We start from the raw sequence: 6,353 nt of genomic DNA, 5'->3' as shown, positions 1-6,353 counted from the left end.
ATAACATCATTAGAGAAATGCAAATCAAAACCACAATGGGATACCATCTAACACTAGTCAGAGTAGCTATTATTAAAAATTTAAAAATAACAAGTTCTGACAAGGTTGCAGAGAAAAAGTAACACTTATACACTGTTGGTGGGAGTGTAAATTAGTTCAATCATTGTGGAAAACAGTGCGGTGATTCCTCAAAGACCTAAAAACAAAACTACCATTTAACCCAGCAATGCCATTACTGGGTATATACTCAAAGAAATAGAATCGTTCTATCACCAAGACACATGCACGTGTATGTCTATTTCAGCACTATTCACAATAGCAAAGACATGGAATCAACCTAAATGCCCATTAGTGGTAGTCTGGATAAAGAAAATGTGCTACATATACCACAGAATACTATGCAGCCATAAAAAACAACAAGATCATGTTCTTTGCAAAAATACAGATGGAGCTGGAGGCCATTATCCCTAGCAAATTCAGGAAAAGAAAATCAAATACCTCATGTTCTCACTTGTAAGTGGAAGCTAAATGATGAGAACACATGGACACATGGAGGGGAACAACATACACTGGGGCCTGTCAGAGAAGGGAGGGTAGGAGAAGGAAGATCAGGAAAAATAACTAGTGGGTACTAGGTTTAATATCTGGGTGATGAAATAATCTATAAAACAAACCCTCATGACACAAGTTTACCTATATAGCAAACCTGTACACGTACCCCTGAATTTAAAATCATATATTTTACAAATATGAAAAATCAAATAAATCTAAAAAAACAAAGAAGCAATCTGAAAACAGCAAAACAAATGAAGCTAGGTAGCTATAAATTTAACTTGTGGCATAAGCACAAACAAAAACATTATTTTAAATTATTTTAGGGCACAGTGTTTTCACCGTAAATGCTTAGTTGAATATGCTCTCAGAGAAAACAGCTGCAAATAAATTTTGACCAATAATAATTATATATATTTATGGGATGCAATGTGATGTTTTGATGCATGTATACATTATGAAATGATTAAATCGAGCTAATTAAATCCAACCCCTCGCATACTTATCTATTTTTCTAGTCAGAACATTTGAAATTTACTATTAGAAATTTTGAAATAAACAATACATTATTATTAACTACAGTCACCATGCTGTGCAATAGACCTCAAAAACATTTCTCCCACCCCTAACCTCTGGCAACTACCATTCTACTCTCCACTTCTGTGGGTTCAGCTTATTTCAGATTTCACCTATGAGTGATATCACACAGTATTTGTCTCTTTGTACCTGGCTTACGTAGCATAATGTCTTTTAGATTTCTTCATGTTGTCTCAAATGAAAAATTTCCTTCTTTTTTTAAGGCTGATAGTATCCCATCCCACAATTTCTTTATTCATCTGTATATTGGCCAGCAGTAAGGTTGCTTCCATACTTAGTTATTGTGAATAATGCTTCAGTGAATATAGAAGGGCAGATAACTCTTCAACATACTGATTTCATTTCCTTTGTATGTATAGCTAGAAGAGGGATCACTAGATCATATAGTAATTCTATTTTTGCTTTTCTGAGAAACCTCCATGCTATTCTTCATATCTCCATATCCTTTTGTCCGCAACCTTGCCAACACTTACTGTCTTTTGTCTTTTTGATAATAGTCATCCTAACAGTTGTGAGGTAATATCTCTCATTGTGATTTTAATTTTTGTTTTCCTGATGATTAGAGGTCTTGATCATTTTTAATATATCTGTTGGTCATATGTATATGCTGTTTTGAGAAATTCCTACTCAGGTATTTTGTCCATTTTAATTGGGTTATTTGGGGGTTTTTTTCTATTGAGTGATTTGAGTTCCTTATGTATTTTGGATATTAACCCTTTATCAGATATATGGTTTACAAATATTTCCTCCTAAGTCCATAGGTTGTCTCTTCACTCTGTTAATTGTTCCTTTGCTGTGCAGATTTATAGTTTGATATAATCCCATTTATCTATTTTTGCTTTTATTGTCTGCGCTTTTTGGGAATCAAATCCAAAAATTCATTGCCCAAAACAATATTATGAAGACTTTTCACTATGTATTTTTCCAGTAATTTTATAGTTTTACATCTCACATACAGTATTTAACCATTTTAAGTTTATTTTTGTGTGTTGTGTAAAGTAAGGGTCTAATTTCATTCTTTTGTGTGTGAATGAAGAGACTGTCCGTTTGCCATTGTGTGTTCCCAACATCTTTGTTGAATATCAACAGACCATAATGCATGGGTTCATTTCTAAGTTCTCTATTCTGTTTCATTGGTTGATGTGTCTGTTTTACTGTTTTGATTTTGTTTTGGACAGTATCAAATGTTTTGATTACTATGGCCTTGAAATAAATTTTGTAGTCAGATAGTGCAATTCCTGCAGCTTTGTCCTTTGTATTTAACATTGTTTAAGCTATTCAGGCTCTTTTATAGTTTTATATAAATGGTAGGGAGTTCTTTTTCTATTTTTGTGAAAAAGATCATTTTAATATGGATTACATTTAATCTGTAGATTACTTTGTGAAGTATGAACATCTTAACGATATTAATTCTTCCAATTAATGAATGTGAAATATCTTTCCATTTATCTGTGTTTTCTTCATGAATATTTTGTAGTTTTCAGTAAATATCGATTATATATGATTACATGTGACAACATAATCTTACATATAGAAATCCCCCAAACACTCCACTGAAAAATTGTTAGAAATAATAAATGAATTTGGTAAAGTGGCAGGATAGAAAAACAATTTCACTTATTTTCTACTTAAATACCTTTTATTTCTCTTTCTTGCCTAATTTCTATGTTAAATAGAAATGGTGAGAGTGGGCTTTCTTGTCTTGTTCCTGATATTACAGACAAAGCTTTCCATTTTTCACTATTAAGGTGATAGTATCTGTGGACTTTTCATATGTGGTCTTTATTGTTTTGAGGTACATTACTTCTATACCTATTTTGTTGGTTGAGAGTTTATATTATGAAGGATGTTAAATTTTATCAAATGCTTTTTCTGTATCTATTAAGATGATAATATGGGTTTTGTCCTTTATTCTGTAGTGTGTGGTGTATCACATTTAGTAATTTGCATATGTTGAAATATTCTTTCCTTCCAGAGATAAATTCTACTTGATCATAATGAATTATTCTTTTATTGTACTTTTGAATATGGTTCATTAGTGTTTTGTTGAGGATTTTGCATCTATATTTATCAGGGACATTGAACTATAATTTTATTTTCTTGTAGTATCCTTATCTGGCTGTAGTATCCTTGTCTGGCTGTAGTATCAGGGTAATTCTGGCCTTTTAAAATGGAATTGGAAGTATTTCCTCCTCTTTTATATTTTGAAAGAGTTTGAGAAGGATTAACATGAGTTATTCCTTAAGTGTTTGGTAGAATTCAGCTATGAAGCCATTCAGTGCTGGAATTTTCTTTAATTGGAGATTTTACATTACTGATTCAATATCCTTATTCATAATTGGTTTTTGCAGATATTATGTTTCTTCATGATTCCGTCTTGGTAGTTTATATGTTTTATGAATTTATACATTTCTCTATGTTATCCAATTGTTTGGCTTATAATTGTTCATAATAGTCTTTTATTGTTTGTATTTCTGTAGTCATCAGTTTGAATGTCTCCTGTTTACTTTTTGATTTTGTTTGACTCTTTTTGTTAGTCTAGCTGCAGATTTGTTGATTTTATCTTTTCAAAAACTTATCTTTTAGTTTCATTATTCTTTTAATCATTTTTGTAGTCTCTAGTCCTGTTATTTCTGCTCTGATCTTGATTTTCTTTCTTCTACTAACATTGGGCTTAATTTTTCCTTCTTTTTCTAGTTCCTTGACGTGTAACATTATTTATTTGAGAGCTCTCTTTTGTTTCTGAATGTAATCATTTAATGCTACAAACTTTCCTCTTAGAACTGCTTTTGCAACAACCTATAAATATTGTATATTGTGTTTTCATTTTTGTCTCAAGATATGTTTTAACTTCTCTTTAATTTCATTCTTCATCCATCGGCTTTGTTCAGGAACACATTGTTTAATTTCCACACGTTTGTTACTTTTTCAAGATTCCTCCTGCTATTGATACCTAGTTTTATACCATGGTCAGAAACAATACTGTATATTATTTGTATAATTGTGATCAGAAAAAATACAGAAAAAAAAAGCCATGATTGCAATCTTAAATTTGTTAAGACTTCTATCATGGTCTAAAGTATGATCTGGCCGGGCGCGGTGGCTCAAGCCTGTAATCCCAGCACTTTGGGAGGCCGAGACGGGCGGATCATGAGGTCAGGAGATCGAGACCATCCTGGCTAATACGGTGAAACCCTGTCTCTACTAAAAAATACAAAAAACTAGCTGGGCGAAGTGGCGGGTGCCTGTAGTCCCAGCTACTCGGGAGGCTGAGGCAGGAGAATGGCGTGAACCCGAGAGGAGGAGCTTGCAGTGAGCTGAGATCCGGCCACTGCACTCCAGCCTGGGTGACAGAGCAAGACTCCGTCTCAAAATAAATAAATAAATAAATAAATAAATAAATAAATAAATAAATAAAGTATGATCTATCCTGGAGAATGTTCCATGTGCATTTGAGAAGAATGTGTATTCTGTTGCTGCTGGATGGAATGTTCTATATATGTGTGTTAGGTCCATATGCTCTGACATGTAGCTCAAATCCAGTGTTTTCTTAATTCTGGATGATCTGTCCATTGCAGAAAGTGCTAGTAGTGTATTGCAGCGTATCTCTACTTTCAGATCTTTTAATTTTACTTTATTTATTTGGGTTCTCTTATGTTGGGTATATATATATTTATCATTTTTATATCTTCTTGATGAACTGACCCTTTTATCATTATATAATGATTTATTTATTCCTTTTTACAGTTTTTAATTTAAATTCTATTTTGTCTGGAATAAGTCTAGCTACCTCTGCTCTTTTGGTTTCCATTTGCATGAAGTATCTCTTCTACCCATTTACTTTCTGTCCATGTGTGTCCTTAAAAGGGAAGTCAGTCTTTCATAGGCAGTATGTAGTCTTATTGTTTCTTATCCATTCCAACACTACATTTTTTAAAAAATTTAGTATTTTTACATTCAAGGTAATTATTGATGGGTAAGGACTTTCTATCACCATTTTGTTCATTGGTTTCTGGTTGTTTTGTAGATCTATTGTTCTTTTTTTCCACTCTTGCTGTCTTCCTTTGTGGTTGGATGACTTTCTGTAATAATAGACTTTGATTCTGTTCTTTTTCTCTTCCATGTATTTACCATAGGTTGTTGTTTTGTGGTTATCATGAGGCTTAAATAAACATAATACGCTTTAAACAGGCTATTTGAAGTTGATAACAGCTTAATTTTTATTGCATGCCAAAACTCTACCCTTTCACTTCTACACACATATTTTATGTTTTTGATGTCATAATCTACATCTTTTCATAATGTATATCTCTTCCCAAATTATTGTAGTTGTAGATTTGTTTGTTTGTTTGTTTGTTTTGAGACAGTCTTGCTCTGCCACCCAGGCTGGAGTGCAGTGGTGCAATCTTGGCTCACTGCAACTTCTGCCTCCCGAATTCAAGCAATTCTGCCTCAGCCTACCCAGTAGCTGGGATTACAGGCACACACCACCATGCCCAGCATATTTTTTTTTTTTTTGTATTTTTAGTACAGACGGGGTTTCATCATGTTGGCCAGTTTAGTCTCGAACTCCTGACATTGTAATCCACCCACCTCGGCCTCCCAAAGTGCTAGGATTACAGAAGTGAGCCACTGCATCCAGCCTGTAGCTGTAGTTTTTTAACAGTTTTGACTTTTAACCTCCATGCTAGAAATATTATTGATTTACACAACATCATTACAGTATTAGAATATTCTAAATTTGACTTTTGTTTACTTTTATAGTGAATTTTACACTGGGCAGGTGTCCTCACAGAAGTATTTCTTGTGTACGATTGTGGTGGCCTTTGTGCAAGGTTGTAATTTTTGCAGAGTATTTTGTGATAGGTCTTGTTATTATACATTCATATATGAGAACCATCTCTTCATGGCCTTCTCAGCTCTATTTTTCAGAGTATTTAATGCATATGACTCTATTTTGATTCTGAAAATTTCCATAGAGCTTAATTAGTTTCTTTTCATGGTGTTGTAATTCCTTGATACTTCATAATCCTGGTGTGTTGGCATTATGTACATTTGAAAAAGCAGCCAGCTCTTCTGGACTTTACAGGTGTTCTTGGCATGGAGAGAACTTCACTATTTAGTCTAGCCTGGGATTCTGAATGGGCCAGCTGGTAATTACCACAGGCAGGCAGAGTTTGCTGTTACTTCTCTACTTGGACTGG

Source organism: Macaca nemestrina, chromosome 3 (assembly GCF_043159975.1).
Source record: "Macaca nemestrina isolate mMacNem1 chromosome 3, mMacNem.hap1, whole genome shotgun sequence".
NCBI classification, from domain to species: domain Eukaryota; kingdom Metazoa; phylum Chordata; class Mammalia; order Primates; family Cercopithecidae; genus Macaca; species Macaca nemestrina.
This window is presented reverse-complemented; position numbering follows the sequence as displayed.